Source organism: Pan troglodytes, chromosome 23 (genome assembly GCF_028858775.2).
Source record: "Pan troglodytes isolate AG18354 chromosome 23, NHGRI_mPanTro3-v2.0_pri, whole genome shotgun sequence".
Lineage (NCBI taxonomy): Eukaryota > Metazoa > Chordata > Mammalia > Primates > Hominidae > Pan > Pan troglodytes.
Window position 1 is genome coordinate 36,727,277 of NC_086016.1, and position 20,519 is coordinate 36,747,795.

Below are 20,519 nucleotides of genomic sequence, written 5' to 3' on the forward strand. Positions count from 1 at the left end.
AAAACAAGGACAGTTCCAGGCAAACTGGAATAAATTGGTCACTGCTGCCAAGAACCCAGGCAGATTTAATTTCTAAACCATAGTTTAGTGAGGTTGGAGTGTTTTCAAAGGCAGCTAGGTAGGGAACACCTGCAAACTCAATATAAGTAGTAGAATCAAGCAGAGAAAGCAAGATGTCTGAGGAAGGCTCTACTCTGAGTCAAAGCTGTCTGTCCCTGAGTCACCTTATTTTACCAGTTTCTCTGGGATTGGCTTCAGGACAGGTGAACAATGCATAGTGATCACCTAGTTGAGCACCACATAATCATCTGAATGAATGTGGATGGTTAGTCAATAACTGTTTAAATAAATGCACCTCTTGGGCTGCCTGTTATCTGTATCAATAATCCATCCTTGAGCTCAGGCTCAACTCTTTAGGGTAACAGGCACTGCAAAATTAAGAAGAGTGATGAACTTGGCGTTAGACGTCCCAGCTGTGCTTCTCATAAGTGGGGTGCCCTTGCCAAGACACTTAATCTTTGAGAGTTTCAGATCCTCATTTGTAAAATGGAGATAAATTGTTACCCTCATCTCCCTATAATGATAATGGATTCACATGAAAATCCAGTTAAACACTATGGGTGATTTTACTTTAAGGTCTGCCAAACTTTGTCCACCTCCGCTTATATCCATACCAAACTTTAGTTCTTACTTTATTTCCATAAGAGATCAATTGCATGACTACTCCCCCTTTCTTTCATCTACCTTTACTTCTTTTTTAAAATTTTTATTTTTCCGGCCAGGCACGGTGGCTCACACCTGTAATCCCAGCACTTTGGGAGGCCAAGGCGGGTGGATCACAGGGTCAGGAGATTGAGACCATCCTGGCTAACATGGTGAAACCCAGTCTCTACTAAAAATACAAAAAATTAGTTGGGCGTGGTGGTGGGCACCTGTAGTCCCAGCTACTCGAGAGGCTGAGGCAGGAGGATGGTGTGAACCCGGGAGGCAGAGCTTGCAGTGAGCCAAGATGGCACCACTGCATTCCAGCCTGGGTGACAGAGTGAGACTCTGTCTCAAAAAAAAAAAATTAGTTTTCCATAAGTTATTGGGGTACAAGTGGTATTTGGTTACATGAGTAAGTTCTTTGGTGGTGATTTGTGAGATTTTGGTGCACCCATCACCTGAAGACTATACACTGCACCATATTTGTAGTCTTTTGTCCCTCGCTCCCCTCCCACTCTTCCGCCCAAGTCCCCAAAGTCCATTACATCATTCTTATACCTTTGTGTCCTCATAGCTTAGCTCCCATATATCACTGAGAACATACGATGTTTGATTTTCCATTTCTACCAAATACAACACGAAGCATTATCCAAGTATGACCTGCACATTCCCGGCCTCTGCCTGCAGGTGTTTTTTAAATGTAATTCTAATTTCTTTTAAGGATATACATGAATATTATATGAAAAGCTGAATAGCTCTTTAAGACTTATCATGAAAAACAGCAGTTCCTGCCCCTGCCCTTGCCCCTGCCCTGAACCTCATTCATTTCCTCCCCTAAAGGCATTTTCAACTCTTCTAGTTGTGTGTGTCTGTATTTTTCAGCACTAACCTTTGTATTTCAAACTATTATATCTCTTTTTCCAGGATGGTGAATTAGAGGCTTTTAGCATGCCTTAGCCACTTGGAAATTCATAAAGATAAACTCTGTGAGCTTTAATTTAAGAAGAAAAATGGGAAATCCACAAGAATTGTGAAGGACACCTCAGATCCCAGGAAGGAGAATTCAGGCAAAAAGCCCCCATGCTGGCATCAGACTGATGAGGTGAGTGAAGCCCCAGTATGTGAAAGAGGCAGAGAGCCTCCCTCTATGACTCTTCTTTCCACTGGGGATCCAAGGCTGAGGGAGAGCCCTTTGTTGCTCCCAATCCCTGGAGCTAACTTGGGTAGAGGCTTGGAGATGCTGTGAAGGAAAGGAGAAAAAATAATAATGTACAGAAAAAATCCTACCAACACAAAAATAATTATAAAAATTAGAAGTCTTCAGATAAGAAGGAACCAGTGTAAGAATTCCAGCACCATGAAAAATCTGAATGTAGTGACATCACCAAAGGATCGCACTAGCTCTCCAGCAATGGTCACTAACCAAAATGGAAATTCAGAAATAACAGATAAAGAATTTAAAACATGGATTACAAGGAAGCTCCATGAGATCCAAGACAAGGTTAAAAACCTGCACAAAGAAACTTCTAAAGCAATCCAGAAAAGGAAGACATAAACACCTTAAAAAGAAATCAATCAGGCCAGGTACGGTGGCTCACGCCTGTAATCCCAGCACTTTGGGAGGCCAAGGCAAGCAGATCATAAGGTCAGGAGTTTGAGACCAGCCTGGCCCACATGTTGAAACCCCATCTCTACTAAAAATACAAAAATTAGCCCAGTGTGATGGTGTGTGTGTGTGTAATCCCAGCTACTCAGGAGGCTGAGGCAGGAGAATTACTTGAACCCAGGAGGTGGAGGTTGCAATGAGCCAAAATTGCACAATTATACTCCAGCCTGGGCAACAAGAGCAAGACTCTGTCTCAAAAAAAAAAAAAAAAAAAAAAAAAAAAAGGAAAAGAAATGCATCAGAGCTTCTGGAATTGAAAAACTTAAGAAATTTCAAAATACGTTTGAAAGCTTTGTCAATAGATTGGACCGAGCAGAAGAAGGAATTTCAGAGCTAGAAGACTGGTCTTTCAAACTAAACTAGTCAGTCTGGCTGGGCACAGTAGTTCATGCCTGTAATCCCAGCATTTTGGGAGGCTGATGGGGGAAGATTACTTGAGCTCATAAGTTCAAGGCCAGCCTGGACAACATGGTGAAACCCCATCTCTACAAAAAAATACACACGCACACACAAATAAATAATAGCCACGCATGGTGGTGTGCACCTATAGTCCCAGCTACTCAGGAGGCTGAGGTGGGAGGATGGCTTGAGCTTGGGAAATGGAGGTTGCAGTGAGCTGAGATTGTGTCACTGCATTCCAGTCTGGGTGATAGAGCCAGCTCTTATTTCAATTAAAAAAAGTCAAGAAATATAGGATTATGTAAAGCAACCAAACCTATGAACTATTGGCATTCCTGAGAGAGATAGAGAAAAGGAAAACAAGCTGAAAATCATATTTGAGGGAATAATTTAAAAAGATGTCCCTAACCTTGCTAGAGACATAGACATCTAGATACAAGAAATCCAGAGAACGCCTGTAAGACACTATACAAATTGATCATTATCAAGGAATACAGTCACCAGACTGTCCAAGGTCAACACTAAAGAAAAAGTCTTAAAGGCAGCTAGAGAAAAAGTCAGATCATTTATAAAGGAAATCTCATCAGGCTAACAGCAGATTTCTCAGCAGAAATCTTACAAGCCAGGAGAGACTGGGGGCATATTTTCGCATTATTAAAGAAAAGAAATTTCAACCAAAATTTTTACATCCCGCCAAACTAAGCTTCATGAGCAAGGGAGAAATACAGTATTTTCCAGACAAGCATCCACTAAAGGAATTCATTACCACTAGACCAACCTTACAAGAGATCCTTAATGGAGTTCTAGACATGGAAACAAAAGAACAACACCTGCTACCAAGGAAACACACTTAAGCACATAGCCCACAGACCCTGTAAAGCAGCCACACAATAGAAACTTCAACAAGCCAACAGCTTCATGATAGGATCAAACCCTCACATATCAATATTGACCTTGAAGGTAAATGGCCTAAATACCCCACTTAAAAGGCAAAAAAATGGCAAATTGGATTAAAAAAACAAGACCCATTTGTTTGCTGTCTTCAAGAGAACCATCTCACATGTAATGGCACCCACAGCCTCAAAGTAAAAAGTTGGAGTAAGATCTATCACTGAAATGGAACACAAAAAAAGAACAGGGATTGCTATTCTTACGTCAGATAAAACAAAGTTTAAACTAACACAGTAAAAAAAGGAAAAAAACAGGTTACATAATGATAAAGGATTCAATCCAATAAGAAGATTTAACTATCCTGAATATATATGCAGCCAACATTGCAGCACTCAGATTCATAAAACAAGTACTTCTGGACCTGCAAAAAGGCTTAAAGAGCTACACAAAAATAGTGGGGGACTTCAACACCTCACTGACAGTGTTAGATCCCTGAGGCAAAAAACTAATAAATTCTGGACTTAAATTTGATACTTGACCAATTGGACCTAGCAGATATCTACAGAATACTCCACCAGTCAACCACAGAATATATATATTTCCATATGCTCAGCCATAAAGCATCTCAATACATTTAAAAAAAAATCAAAATCATACCAATCATACTCTCAGACCACAGAGGAATAAAAATAGATGTCAATACCAAAAAGATCGCTCAAAACCACACAATTACATGGAAAGTAAAAACTTGCTCCTGAGTGACTTTTGGGTAAACAATGACATTCAGGCAGAAATCAAAAACATATTTGAAATAAATGAAAGCAGAGACATAACATACCAAAATCTCTGCGATTCACCAAAGGAAGTGCCAAGAGGAAAGTTTATGGCACTAAATGTCTACCTCAGAAATTTAGAAGGATCTCAAATTAGTGATCTAATATCACACCTAGAGAAACTAGAAATACAAAATCAAACTAACCCCAAAGCTAGCAGAAGAAATAACTAAAATCAGCAGAACTAAATAAAATTGAGATGCAAAATTTTGTACAAAGAGTCAGTGAAGCTAGAAGTTGGTGTTTTGAAATGATAAACAAGATCAATAGACCACTAGCTAGATTAACGAAGAAAAAAAGAGGTAGGTCTAGAGAAGCACAACCAGAAATGACAAAAATGGCATTACAACCTATCATAGAAACGCAAAAGATTATCAGAGACTATTACGAACACATCTATGCACACAACCAGAAAATCTAGAGAAAAATGGGTAAATTCCTGGAAACACACAGTGTCCCAAGATTGAATCAGGAAGCAATTGAAACCCTAAACAGGTCAATATAAAGTTCTGAATTGAATCAGTAATAAAAAAAAAAAAAACCCAGACCACAGGAATTCACAGGCAAATCCTACAAGATACAGAAGAGCTAATACCAATCCTACTGAAACTACTCCTAAAAATCAAGGAGAAACGACTCCTCTTTAATTTATTCTTCAAAGTCAGTATCACCCTGATACCATAACCTGGCAAAGACACAGTAAAAAAAGAAAACTACAGACCAATATCCCTGATGAATATAGACATAAATATATTTTTGACATTAGACCTTTATCAGATGCATGGTTTGCAAATATTTTCTCCTGTTCTGTAGGTTGTCTGTTTACTCTTTTGGTAGTTTCAAGCAAAAATCAAACAAAATATTAGCAAAATGATGCCAGAAGCACATCAAGGAGTTACTTCAGCATGATCAAGTAGGCTTCATTCCAGGAATGCAAGGTTGATTCAACACATGCAAATAATTCATCACATTAACAATTAAAAACCATATTACCATCTCAATAGGTATGGAAAGAGCTTTTCATAAAATCCAATGTGCCTTCATAATAAACCACCTCAAGAAACTAGGCATCAAAGAAACATACCTCAAAATAATAAGAGCAGTCTATGACAAATCCACAGCTAATGAGCAAACTGGAAGCATTTTCCTTGAAAACAAGAACAAGGCATACGTGCCCACTCTCACCACTTCTATTCAACAGAGTACTGGAAGCCCTTTCCAGATCAGTCAGGCAAGAGAAAGAAGTAAAAGGCATCTAAACAGAAAAGAAGGTGAACTATCTCTCTTTGCAGATGACATGATTTTATACCTAGAAAACCCTAAAGACTCTACCAAAAGGCTTCTGGAACTGATAAATGACTTCGGTAAAGTTTCAAGACAAAAATTAATGTATAAAAATCAGTAGCATTTCTATACGCTGATAACGTTCAAGCTGAGAGCCAAATCAACAACACAATCACATTTACAATAGCTGCAAAAATAAATAAATAAATAAATAATGCCTTGGAATTTAACCACAGAGGTGAAAGATCTCTACAAGTAGAACTTCAAAACACTGTTGAAATAAATTATTGATGATACAAACAAGTGGAAAAATACTCCATGCCCATAGATTAGAAGAACCAACATCATTAAAATGGTCATACTGCCCAAAGTAATCTGTAGATTCAGCGCTATTCTTATCAAGCTACTAATGTCATTTTTCACAGAACTAGGAAAAACTTCTAAAATTCACGGGAAACCAAAAAAGAGCCCAAATAGCTGAAGCAATTCTGAGCCAGAGCTGCTGTTGCTCACTCAGCACCCAGAGGAAGTGGAGGACAGCCCACAGATGACCCGCCCTGCAGGAGACAAGGCACACCTTATGGTGTGGGAAAACTCCAATCACAATTATCTTTCGTCTTAAGTTCCAAAAGGACATGCATTTCTTTCTACTGTTGAAACAAACAAACAAAGACGAGTGTACTTGCAAACAAAGGGGCAGGAAACAGGAGGCAGCAAACACTACAGGCTTTCCTTCCATGTGACAAAGGGATGATGCATCTCAGAGGTGGGAGTTCAGATCCTGAGATGCCACACTTAAGAAGAATAATAGCTGGTCGGGCGCAGTGGCTCATGCCTGTAATCCCAGCACTTTGAGAGGCCAAGGTGGGCGGATCACGAGATCAGGAGATCGAGACCATCCTGGCTAACACGGTGAAACCCCCTCTCTACTAAAAATATAAAAAATTAGCCGGGCTTCGTGGCAGGCGCCTATAGTCCCAGCTACTCGGGAGGCTGAGGCAGGAGAATGGCATGAACCCGGGAGGTGGAGCTTGCAGTGAGCCAAGATCGCGCCACTGCACTCCAGCCTGGGCGACAGAGCAAGACTCTGTGTCAAAAAACAAACAAACAAAAAAACCACAAAAACATTAATAACCACAGTCTGTGTGTCTTATCTGCTTCACTGAGAGGGAAGAAAACCATTACCCAGGAGCCTAAGGGGGTCTCAGGCTCCATGTAAGAAACTTTCTGAAGGGTCTCCAGTTACATTTGATCTAAAGTTATAAGCTCGAATTTCAAACGTACAGCTCTCCATCTTGGGAAGGAAGATGATTGACTTTGATAAGCACTCCACCAGAGAGATAGACAGTGTAAGAAGCACAAGGCAGAAGCCTTGATGGATGAACTGCGGAGAGGGCAGAGCTTCATACCTTCCACCAAACGCCTCAATTAAAAACCGAGGTTGTAGGGGGATGGTTGTAAGATGTTTATATATTCAAAGATGGAGCCATAAAAGCTCAAAATGATCTGTATGATAGAAAAAGGGAAAAGAAAATGTATTTATCACCCACAATATCCCCTAGCATGGTGCCAGACACTTCACATGGGTTATCCAGTGATCCTTCCTTTGACAGAATAGGAAACTAAGAATTTTATGTGATCAATATCCTGTAGCCAATAAAAGGAGGGCTTAGGATTCAAATTCAAGTCTGTCTGTCACCAAAGCCCATGTATGCCATTGTTCTTGGGGGAATCCTTAGAAGCCTTTTCTCACTCAACTCATATTGTTCTGAAAGGATGTGGATATAAGGACAATCAAAGTTCATTCTAATGTTTTTTGTTCCAGTAGAGGGGCCTGATGTGGGAAAGGTGGAACGCTGGTTGGGCAGTACATCTGTATTGGTAACCATTACCCTCTTCACAGCTTCACATTCAGACACACTTTTCTTCCTGTAGAGAGAAGACCCGAGTCTCAGGTTGCCTGCTTGGGGCAGGCTGACATTAGATTTGGAAACTCTTTCCTGTGTGTGCTTCATGGAACCCAGTATTTAATGATGCCTCTGATTTGAAAATGCTGCTAATCTATTATCACTCAACATGACATTGGGTCTCTTTGTTTGTTTTATGGAAATTGGCTGCATCAGTTTGGTGTTGCCCAGCTGTCCTGGAGGAATTAAGGGAAAAAACAAACAAACAAAAAAAACCACAATAAAACAGAGTGTTTTTCTATGTGGCAGCATTTGAGGAGATGCAGAAAGTCTTCCCAGGTATTCCTTCCCTCCTCTGGCTCAGTACAATGCCTGTGTTTCCACTATGAATGTCAGAGTACTTTCAGAACTAGAAGAGCCTGTGGAGACCATCCAAACACATCTGACAGTAATGGATGAGTTAACTGAGACCCACTGGAGGGAAAGGTCTTTCTAAGACCATGCAGAGAAGTATGAGTGGCTGCTTCCATCCTTCAGCCCAGTGCTGCACACCTGCAAACCACTCACTAAATATTTGTGTATTTATTAAGCCTTAGAGACAGCACTTTTCAAAAGAATAGAATTGGGCTGGGTGCTGTGGCTTACGCCTGTAATCCCACCACTTTAGGAGGCCGAGGTGGGCAGATCACAAGGTCAGGAGATCCTGACCATCCTGGCCAACTTGGTGAAACCCTGTCTCTACTAAAAATACCAAAAGTTAGCTGGGTGGGGTGGCGCTTACCTGTAATCCCAGCTACTTGGGAGGCTGAGGCATGAGAATCACTTGAACCAGGGAGTAGGAGGTTGAAGTGAGCCAAGATCATTGCACCACTGCACTCCAGCCTGGCAACAAAGTGAGACGTCTCAAAAAAAAAAGCAAAAGGATAAAATTATTAGTGGGAAAGGAGGAATTTCTAGTAGAGGGCCCAGTTTATAAGCGGTCTTAGATTAAAAAAAAATTGATGGTGTCATTCAGGAACAGGGAGTGCTAAGTGAGCACAGGGTACTCCAAGAGGATTAATGAGATATAAGGCCAAAAAGATAGATTAGAACCACATGGTAGAGAGCCCTGAGTACCAGTGTAAGGCATTGCACTGCTGCCTCTGTCCTGTCATCTTATGGCCCTGGGCCATCCACTCAGGGTGGCATGTATGGCTTTGCTTCTCTTGAAATCTACCACCTTCTTTGAATACTACAAAGTTTATTAATCTATTCTGTTAGCAAATGCTTCCTGAGTATCTACAGCATGTCAGGCACTGGTCTAGGTTCTAGAAGCCTATAGAAAATGTGGCAAACAAGGCTCTTGGCCTCATAAAACTTACATTTCCATGTGATATAGCAAAATAAACACAAATAAATCAACAGCATAAACCAATTGTGCCACATGCTCAGAAGAAATGAAGCACAACGTTGCGACTGTAACCAAGTTGCAGGAAGTACTTTAAATGTGATGGGTAAAGAAGACTTCTCTGAGGAGGTGACATTTGAGCTGAGACCCCCCCCCCAAAAAAAAAAAAAAAATTGAGCTGGAGCTGGCGCCACAGAGGGATGGGAGAACCTGGGCTCAGCCGGACAAAACTGCAAGTAGAAGTCTCTGGCAATAAAAGAATACGATACAAAATTTAAAAATGACCAAGGTAAACTCAGCCATGGATAAAAAGAAATGAGAAGGTCTCATGAAGAAGTCTTTGTCATTGGACAAATTAAAAACAGGACAGATCTGAACTATGATTAAAGAACAGAGGTCTCCACCGGGTGCAGCGGCTCATGCCTGTAATCCCAGCACTTTGGGAGGTGGAAGCAGGCAGATCCTGAGGTCAGGAGATCGAGACCATCCTGGCTAACATGGTGAAACCCCGTCTCCACTAAAGATACAAAAATTAGCCAGATATGGTGGCGAGCGCCTGTAGTCCCAGCTACGCGGGAGGCTGAGGCAGGAGAATGGCGTGAACCCGGGAGGTGGAGGTTGCAGTGAGCCGAGATTGTACCACCACACTCCAGTCTGGGTGACAGAGTGAGACTCTGTCTTAAAAAATAAAGAACAGAGGTCTCTCAATATATAGGTTCAGCTCAATGGTTCTCAAACTTGAATGAGCACAAGAATCATCCAGGAAGTCTGTTAGAAATGCACATTATTGGGCCTCATCCCAAGAAATTAAGAGCATTTTTAGACAAATACTTTAGTTGGTTTTGAAGCGTCATGCTCAGGACACATTTGGAGAACCACTGAACTAAAGACTCAAGCAGGAAGGACAGCAGTGGGCACAGGAGGGGTGGGCTGGGACGTGGTGCCAGGGAGGAGAGTGAATCAGAGGGAGGAAGTGAGGAGGCACCATCAGCTATCTGCTTCTACCTTGCCGTGACTGGCTCGTGTCTGGCTTCTTTGTGCCCAGATTGGCAAGCTGAGTCATTATGACATTAGTGAATGCTAAAGAACTCGGTTCTGGGAACCCTAGAATACCTGAGGACATCAGGATGGAGAATTGTTAAGAGATGGAGGGAAATTATTGCTAATGGGAGCCCAATAATAGTCATCACACCCACAATTCCCTCCATCACATCCTCTCTGAGATTCAGGTTAGAAGACAACTCCTGCTCTCCTAGGAGGATGAGAAGTTAAACATAATGCATTTTCAACAGGCTTAAGGTCCCACTGGACCAGCAGGATGTCATTGTTGGTCTGGCGTGGGCTGCTGAGGAGTGCTTCAAAACAGGGTAAAGGCAGTGGCAAAACAATTGGCTGTGTCATTCCAAACCCATCCAAGCAAATTACACAGAAGGCAAGCAAGTGTCATTATGATTTATATAAATATATGTTGTAGATTTCATTAAGATTAAGCCAGCTTTGCAGTTGTCACTTGCTGGGTTGTTTGCTTTGTCCTTAATCTTTATTTGCAACTGCCGATTAGCCTCATAAAGAACTCCTGTGGCCAGGAGCAAGCCTGAGCCTCACCTTGCTTTCTTCTCTTTAGGATTTCAGTCAAGGAGATGCCTACCTGGGGACAGAATCTGGAAAAGACCTCAAAATAGATCTTCTCAAGGCACCCGGAGGCAAACGAGGCATAGACACACTAGGATAAAAGCTGTCTTCAAGTCAGAGCCCTCCCTAGGGCTCCAGGCAGAGCAAAGGACCAGATCTCCCCCTCTGCACTCCCCACCTACAGATGAGCACCCAGGCAGGGGACACTCAAAGCAGGTGAATGAGGTAATAGTGGCTGTCAACCTTTTCATGTCAATGAAATGAACGATTGTCATTTGAGCAATCTTTCAACAATTCATTTAAATTCATTTATTAAGCTGTAGAGTGCAGGCAATCAGATGGCTCAGTGTAAAGATGAAAAAAAAATAAGAATACTACAATTCCTTGCCCTAAAGGAATTAACTCTGGTTTAGAGATGGGCTCATAAACATGATCTCAGGTTGGGAGAAGAAGGATGAAGAAATCATAATAGTGCAGCACATAGCTGGGGGATTTGGGGTTTTATAAAGCAAGCTGGAATTTTTCAAGTCTTCTAGAAACACCATCTTTTGTTTGTCCAAATAAGATCTTATGCAAAAACTCACACAACTGCTGGAGTGATCTTTCTAAAATGTCAGTCTGACCACATCGCTCCTTAGCTTAGAGCAAAGATCTGCAAACTTTCTATAAAGAGATATATATGTTAGATTTTATAGACCAGACAGCCTCTGTCACAACTACACAACTCTGCCCTTGTAGTGCTAATGAGGCCAGACACAGTAAGTAAATGAACGTTTGTGGCTGTCTTCCAATAAAATTGTGTTTGCAAAAACAAGCAGCTGGTCAGATTTGGACCATGGGCCATAGTTTACCTCTGACCTAGAGTCACTCAGAGGTTCCCATTCCCTTAGCATGGGACCCCGCACTTTTCACAATGGGAACTCCAGCACCCAGTTGACCACTCTGTCCCTCCCCGTCCCTCCCCATCCCCTCTCTCTGCATCCTCTGATCCAGCCACATAGAACTTTTCTCTGTAACCTGAAAACACCATGGTCCTTCACAACATGATGTCTTCATGCATGCTGTTCACACTTTCTGAATTGTCTCTACTTTGTCAATGAAATTCCTATTTGTTCATGTTCTAGCACGTATGTCCCCCATCTTGTTATTATTTTTGCAACATTTGACTACTTGGAAAAACTGATTATTTTCATGTCCATCTATCGCAGCAGAGTCTGAGTTTCTCAAAAGTAGGGTCCATGCATTTATTCCTTCCTGGATCCAAGCTCCCAGCACTAAGAAATATTTAATGGATGAAATACACTACAATAAATGGAGGGCACTAAACTAGAGAAAAACACACTGTATCCCTGTGTCTTGTTCAATCAGAAGTGTCAAGGTCTATTTCCAAACTTCTGAGCCTGAAAAATTCTCTCTAGAGAGCCTCCCTCTTTCCAGATTTTTCTTCCTTTTATTTCTCGTTCGAATTCTTCTTTCATTTTTTTCATTCTCTATTATACTCTAACGTCTCACACAATGAGTACAGAAAAGTGAAGGACCATTCCATTACTTTTATCTAGTAACTAGAAATTTTGCCTAAAGTTACTTATTCGACACACATTTTTGAGTACCTTCCATATATTTAGGATACACCTGTAAACAAGGGAGTTGTACCCTAACCTCTCAAGAAGCCCGTAGTTTACTGGTAGAGAAAGGAAATGAACAGGTGATGAAACTACAGATTGGTAACTGTTACAGTAGAAAGCAGGGTTAGTGGAAGCAGGTTATTCAACCCCAAACCTGGGATGGCAGGAGGTAGGAAGTCAGATAATTCTTACTTGATTAAGTGATATCTGAGGCAAGGCGTGGAGTTGTCATATTAGGTAGGAGTTAGCCAGGTAAGTGGGGCAAAGAACATGCCAGGAGGAGGAACAGGAAAAGCAAAGTCCTGAGAGTGAGAAAGAGGCATGAACTCAGGGAACAGAGAGTAATTTAGCCTCAGGCAAAGTTGTACTGTTCAGCATTTGCGGCAAGTTTCACGGGAGCTGACATCACTATCCCGGGGTGGAACCTAGTAAGTGGGACCCCCAGCAGACGTCTCAGGAAGAAGCAATAGTTGGAGTCACTCAAGTAGAAGCAATATAATTCCAGCCAGCTTAGATAAGGGCAGAGCTGAGCTACAACTCAGCTCCTAAGCCAAGAGCCAACAGTTTATGCATTCTAAAAATATGAGTGAGCCACTGTGATGCAGGGGGAGATACAATGATCGGACAGACAGACATGAGCAAACAGGTTTCCAGAAGCTCATCAATCAGGCTGAGGACTCGGGGGCAGGAGTAGCTGGGATCAGAGGTGCCCACCACCACGCCCGGCTAATTTTTTGTATTTTTAGTAGAGACGGGGTTTCACCATGTTAGCCAGGATTGTCTCGGTCTCCTGACCTCGTGATCCACCTTCCTTGGCCTCCCAAAGTGTTGGGATTACAGGTGTGAGCCACCGAGCCTGGCCAGGATTGAGTTTTATACCAGCAGAGGCACTGAAGGGTCTTTCAGAAACTAAGAAGGAGAAAAGCAGAGAACAGGAAGACGTCAACTGTGAGAATCAGGGGAGAGAGCTCTACTCCCAGGTGCTGCTCACGGGTCCATTGGGGTTCATCAGTATTCTATTCTGCCTGGCTTAGATACCACTGGCTCAGTATTGCAGAGCATCGTGGCTGATGTTATCTGTATCTAGAGGCAAATATCCCTGAGAGTATAACAGCTTGCTTGGCCTGGTTGAGGAACCCCAAGCCCCCAGACTTTCTGGAAAGTGGCCATCATTAGGATTGATTTTGCCAGTAACATACCTTCCCTCCCTTTTGGTGCAGGGCCTCCATTTCATCCTTTGAAATAAAAAAAAACACCACAGTCCTGTGGTTTTCACTAAGATTCATTTTAGCTTCCTTCTATAACCTTCAATAATCTCTCCAGGAACACCTTGCAGAGTCTCGTTCTAAGCCTTTAGGGCTCTGGGGTTAGAGGTTAACTCTTAATTGAGTCTCCTCTTACCAAGAACAAACAACACAGGCTGTCTACCAGGTAGGATTTACATACTCAGACTTACACCTTCTCTTCTCCTCCATTCAAGACAGGGGGGCATGCAGAAGCCTTGATCTCCGAGTGGTCTGTGGCCGTGAGGTGGAGAGATACAACTGCTTTCTCGAGGACCCAAGGGAAAACCGAGCTGTGGCTGTCTGAGTCTTATCAAAGGAAAAACGGTAACAGTACTTTTATTTTCTTTTAATGAGTAATGTAGGGGAAAAAACTTTTAAGTAAGAATTCGAAACTAAATTTGCCAAATATGCTGAGAGTTGATCCTTGGAGAAACTTTATCTTTACTGCATAGTCAAACACATCAACTTTGGGGGCACCTGGCAATTACTATGTGGCATAGATTCAATTTGTTCTTGTGTAGACAATATTATCTGGCACAGGGAACAGGAAACCTCCACACATATTTTAGTAAACACAATCCCAGATCGTGAGGAAGGGTTTCTGGGGGCTCCTCATCGACACAGCCAGCATCCTGTTTTGCTTTGCAGCCAGTGAAGAGGCAGGGCCCATCCAAATCTCCCAGTTTTGGGGGCTCGTTGAGCAGCCTGGGAAGGGCTGAAACAGAGACAGCAGACATCCTCTGATGTCTGAAGGTGATTAAAAGCAAAAGAGGAGATCTCTGGTAGTCTATTCTTTTTTCTCTGATAGATTGGTGATTCTCAAAATTTGGGGGAGGGGGATAATTTGTGGGAAAGCCTGCAATGTATTTGTATGGCTTATCCATAAAGACCATAAAGCCAGTCTTGAACAAAATTCTTGTTATTTCAGGGAATAATTTTACTGCCTTGCATATATAAAGACATACCATATCACTTATCCAAAACTATGATAATTCCATTTGGAAGAATAATGTGGCATAGTCATGGTGCCTTTGCCAATTTCAGGTGAATGTCAAATACTAGTAATGGGAGAATATGTGGATCTTCAGTCCTGTTGAGAGATAAAGGTGGGCAGAGTCAGGGTGGGGGCACTACTGGTCCTTTCACTATCTGAGTTCACTATACCTTTGACAGGTGCCAAGTACTGAGTATTGGCATAATGAAGGCAACTTCATTTGCCAAGTTATGCCTTCAATATACTTTTCATTCCAGTTGACTATAGGACTCATTTAAGTACTGCTTTACCAGTGGGTACTCTAGGCTACTAGTTTTCTATTCTCTAATAGTAACCAGGGATTCACCGTCTTCGACTCAGCCAGATTACATAACCTATACCAGATTTTTATCCTAGAGAGTCTAATGCCTATAACCATTTCTGGTACTAAATATTGTACCCATTAAGGTTTAGTTATAGATAATAGGACTGTTCCTTTAACAATTTTTGAGAATTAACATGGGGAATTATTGGAGGAGCTTGAGGAGCAGGCTGCAGAATTAACCTCCAAGAATGATTTCTAGAATAGCACTGTGGGATTGGCTACCAGAGGAAGGACCTTCTACCATAAGAAGAATGCTGGTGGTCAGGAAGGACTACGGAGACTCTTGTTTCCAGGGTCACATTGAGGCTGAATGGTCAATACCAGCAACAGAATATCTCTTAGGTTAAAACCTTCCCTGCCACTTTGGGAGGCCGAGGCAGGTGGATCACAAGGTCAGGAGATTGAGACCATCCTGGCTAACACAGTGAAACTTCATTTCTACTAAAAATAAAAAAAAACTAGCCGGGCATGGTGGCACATACCTGTAGTCCCAACTACTCGGGAGGCTGAAGCAGGAGAATCTCTTGAACCCAGGAGGCAGAGGTTGCAGTGAGCCAAGATCGCGCCATTGCATTCCAGCCTAGGTGAGAGAGCAAGACTCCATCTCAAAACAAACAAACAAAAACAAAGCAAAACAAAAAAACCAACCTTCCCTGCGTAACTTAGGCCTGATTCAAATATTGCTAACTGTGTCTGATTATAAAATCAAGATCACATCCAAATCTTTAGCTGCAGAGGAATCTAGAAAATACTGTTTTCAGTTTTCCATTGCCTTCAGCACAAAAGAAAGAATACTTAAAGGAGGTTGCCAGCAGATGTGGAGGGAGCCAGGCTACAGTATTCACTCCTCCACCACCCCGAGTTCCATCCAAGTTCCCAAATTATGAATTAATCAGCCAAGTATTTGTTGCAGTGCTACTGCACACAAAGTACCTTGGCGGTACAGGGTTGTATGAGGTGTGTCTAAAGTATGATGTTCGTTGATTTCACAAACTAAGCCAAATTAATGGGCTGGAATGAATATCTCCCTTCAAAGGGGAACCCTGTGCAGATCTTACATGGGACAGTCTGGCATCAGAACTTTTCTGGACTCCCTTTGGAGGGCTTAATGAGCATACACACATATGTACCCTCGAAATCAGGTTCATGGTTTTAAAACCAAACTTGTCAGAACAGTATCTCATGTTGACAATATGCCAGGCCCTGTGGTATGTTGTTTACAAGCGTTACATTACTTCAATTGCATGACAAATTGCACTGTGAAGTAGGTGCTATTCTCATTTCTCTTTTAATGAAAGAAATAAAAGCTCAGAAAAGTTAAGTGACTTTTGCAAAGTCTCACGTGTTCTAAGTGTGCAGCAGGAGAAGGGAACTGAAGGCTCTGTGGCTTCAAAGGCCATTCTCTTCCCATAACATTAACATTCCTTTCCTTAACTAAGAGAATGGAGTTTTCCTTCCAGCCTGAGAGCCTACCATATCTCTTGGGCTTGGATCTCAGTGATGTTCTACTGTTTCCATGAAGGGCAGCCTCTCAGTGCAAAAAGACTTCTCTGAGTTGGTTACTGTTCCTGAATAAATTCAAGTGAATATGCTCTTAGATCTTCAGCCAGTCCTAAGGAGAGAGAGCAAGAATGTTGTGAATCATGGATTTATTAGTTTAATATTCCCAAAGCTTCGCCAAGTGGCTCTCTGAGAAAGGGATAGTCATCAACTAAGTATAACAAGAATAGGGTGTATAATCAATAATCATCAAGATGTATAAGGTGAAGTGTGTTTACTTAGATTTAAACATGTCACTTCATTATTGTATCTACGTAATATTTGGCTTCCATTCTCATGTGATACCTAATTTCTTCCTTCCTTCACTTTCTTTCTGATACAATGTAATACTGAGGTTGAATATGTGAGCTCAGTGTAGTTTTGATCCCTGGCTCAGTCACTTACTAAATATGGAACTTGAGCTAATTACTTAATCCCTTCTTAAGTCTCATTTTTCCTCTAAGTAAAATAATGATAATAATGATTCCTACTTCACAAGGTTATTCATAGAGTTGTTGAATGGATTAAATCTGATCATTTGAAAAAAGGCATTAACATACTCTTTGGTACATAGTAAACACTAAATAAATGTGAGATATCATTTTTTTCTTTTTTGAGACAGAGTCTTGCTCTGTCACACAGGCTGAAGTGCAGTGGTGTGATCTCAGCTCACTACAACCTCTGCCTCCTGGGTTCAAGCGATTCTCCTGCCTTAGCCTACCAAGTAGCTGGGATTACTGGCACGCACCACCACACCCAGCTAATTTTTGAATTTTTAGTAGAGACAGGGTTTCACCATGTTGACCAGGCTGGTCTCGAACTCCTGACTTCAGATGATCTGCCTGCCTCGGCCTCTCAAAGTGTTAGGATTGCAGGCATGAACCACTGCGCCCGGCCAGAATTTACTTTTTATTTTTCACATACAAAACTCTGCTCTAGGCACCCTAAAGATTCTTACCTTCACTAATTCAACAAACATTTACTGAATGCTGGAGATTATAAAGGATTCCGATATGGTTTCAGCCTCTAGGAGCTCAATGTGTGGCAGAGGAAACAGATCAGTGAACAAATCAATGGAGTTAAAAGTCTATGGTATCTAGTTGTGGTACACACTCTCCAGGATAGAGTGCAAGCATGAGAGTGAGTGGTAGTTCTACTTAGCTGTTATGTCTGGGGAGGCCTCAAAAAGATGATGTTTGAGATTAGTCTAGAAAGATGGTTCCAGAGGGTAGAAAGAAAGGGAATTCCATGGAGACACAAACAAAAAAGCAAGAACGAAAGCAAGCTGACAGGAAGGGAACCATAGGTATTGTGATGGGACAAAACTCAAACAAGCGGTGGGAGGCAGACGGATCTAGAGTCTGGGGGGAAGTTGCCATAAGTAGTCACAAGCAATGTCAGCAAACATTGCTCTAAACTATATAAATCCCAGTGCGCCCAGTGGCCCAGTCACTGAACAAAGTCACATTTAAGAAAAAGTTTCATTGTCAGGAGGGAATTAATGACAATCAAATCTTCCCCGGCCATCATACTTAAAAATGTCAGAGGGTAGAAATACAGTCAATGCCAAGAACTCCTAATATGTAGGTTTGCATCTCTCTTCCCAAATCTTACACTCATAACAACTGTAGAACGTGTCTCCCTTCTCTCCACTCCACAAGTCCCGCGTGCAGTTTCTTCATTGCCATGCCCCTCTTTGGTCCATCCCAGTCACAGCCACCCCCTAAGTGCCTGCTTTTCTCCCACCTGCTGGCCAGTCCAAGGGGAGCCAACAGGGAATTCTCAACCATGTTGCCCTACAAGACAGCATAGCCAGGGCATTCATTTGCTGGTAGACCCCACATGGTTTTAAGAAAAGGAGGCTATCTCTAGCTCAGTGACGCCTGGAAAGCCTCAGGCACCAGGTGATACCTGAGTTGGGACTGTGCCATCTGAGGAGTCCCAGATGGAAATTGGACAGACAGAAAATAAGAAAAAAGCCATGTTGAGGAAGAAAGAAAGGAGCGAATGGAGCCAACGCTGGTGTAGGATCTCTATGCATTGGGAACAGTTGTACTCACTTTGCCCTCTGCACACCTGGGATGCAGGTTTTCTGAGACACCACAGCATTTTGGAAGTAGAAGAGACCTTAGATATTCTGTCGTCCAGCCCTTTGGCTTTAGAGATGAAATTTGGGACCAGAGAGAAAAAGAACATAGACATTTTTGTCTAAAATTCAAACATTTACTTAACTTCTTCAATCAAAATTACAAATTAGATTCATCGTCCCCAGGAAACTGTGATGTTTCTTGTCATGAGTATGAACATAGAGTCACAAAATGTATGAAAGAGGTGGGTATGTATTTGTGTGTTCCTTTTAAAAAGGATGTCCTCCTTGGGATATGTCCTTCAGGATTCATTTTAGCAAGGATGGAAGTGGGAGAAAGGCAGTATGGGGTGAGCATTTTCAGGGGTGGTACTAATTTGAATTCTCCCTGGGCTTTGCCACTCACAAGTGGAGTATGATATTGGTCAGTTCCTTAGTCTCCTTGAGTCTCAGTTTCCCTGCCTGTAAAATGAAGTGTGTGATTGCACCTTGCTCTCTGTGTTGTCAAGATCATTTGAGATAATGAACATAAAGCCCTTACCAAAGGGACAGGCAGGAAGTCATTGCTAAATTGGTGGTAGCTAATATTATTAGTTGTGTCGAACAAACAAATTCTGCAGGCACCTTGCAGCAGACATTCTAATATGTTCAGCATCCATTTCAATCGTATTTATTGTGTTTCCCTTGTCCTCTGGGCCATGGTCCATATTTACAAGCAAGGTGCTTTGTTGGCAATATCAGCATTGATTGTAGGACGACCTGGGGGCCTTCAAACTGTCCCTTCCTCAAGATGGCCATGCCAGTCAACCCTCAGGGGAATAGATAGCAGGGCTCTGCCAATTGCACTTGGCATGGAGCGTGTGGTCAGCAGGATGAGCACAGCCTCCATCCTGGCTGGGAAAGGCGAGCCGGCAGATGCTGATTCCAACACAGATGTTGCCCAGGAGAGTGGCAGCCGCTGGTGTCAGGAATTGCTAATTGTGTTGCCTCCTGGCACAGCATTCACACACAGCCCTAGAATGGCTCTTGCATTGGAAAAGGATTCTTTCTGCCTCTCGTTTTGTGGCAACTTCCTTCTCAGGGACAAAGCCTGGCGCTGTTACAAGATTTGGTTTACAGAAAAAGGCCCTTGTACTGTGCCCAGTTTTCCAGATGGGCTCCTCTTTAAACTAAAAAAAAAAAAAAAAAAAAAAAAAAATTTGATTCGGCCAAGTTCACCTGGTGAACCCAGACGCGCAGTAGGGCTAGTCCTCCCATTTGAATGCCACCTTTTTAAATTAAACTTTCTCTCTTAAAGGCAAGACACATTGATTATTTAGTTAGTTTCCTGCCCAAAAAACTCACAAAACACATACACATCCTATAATATAACACATTTATTATAATAGTTCTCCGTCCCTATTTCAAGCACTGCTGTATTTCACCATGGAAAGGATCTGGCCTTTGCTTTCATAACTCTTGATTCTGAATTCTGGGTCTGCCACACCAGACCTTTGTGACTTTGGACAAGAGTTCTGTCCTTGAGGCTCAGTCACCTTGTGTATAATATGTGGATAAGACAACCTACCCTCTCCATCTTGCAAAGAATAAAGGAGAAGAGTTATGTAAATTACTTAATATTGGGTGCCTGGAGCATGGTAAATGCTCATTAAATGCCCCTCTATTATTTCTTGTAACTAGTTGCAGAACAAATAAAGTCACATCTCTCTTAATAATGTAATTAATTTCTCAAGCTTTTCATATGACCAAATTACCCAGAAGCCCAGAAGTTCTTACTGGGGACCTCTCTGTTGCTCCTGAATTGTCCGAGAATGCTTAATCAGCATGAAGGAGGCAGTCTGCTCTAAATGCTTCACAGAGAGCTGGAGAATCAGTCAGCAGGTGGGCCCCATTTTTTGCTGTTGCTTCATACAGGGTTGAC

General features: G+C 42.1%; 2 long non-coding RNA genes across 2 annotated transcripts in view; one reads left to right on the forward strand and one right to left on the reverse strand.

The window, feature by feature from the left end:
• The window catches only part of LOC134809725 (uncharacterized), a 527,418-nt gene that overhangs the window by 399,046 nt on the left and 107,853 nt on the right, over positions 1-20,519 (forward strand). The window contains exons 2-4 of the long non-coding RNA XR_010156150.1: positions 1,630-1,807; positions 10,697-10,929; positions 13,810-13,939. This is a non-coding gene — a long non-coding RNA (uncharacterized LOC134809725). The remainder of the gene's footprint in view (positions 1-1,629; positions 1,808-10,696; positions 10,930-13,809; positions 13,940-20,519) is intronic.
• LOC129138487 (uncharacterized) lies at positions 13,523-15,650 on the reverse strand. Its single transcript, XR_008541793.1, has 3 exons — positions 15,456-15,650; positions 14,581-14,705; positions 13,523-13,921 (listed from the first exon to the last, which is right to left on the reverse strand). It is a non-coding gene; the product is annotated as an uncharacterized LOC129138487 (long non-coding RNA).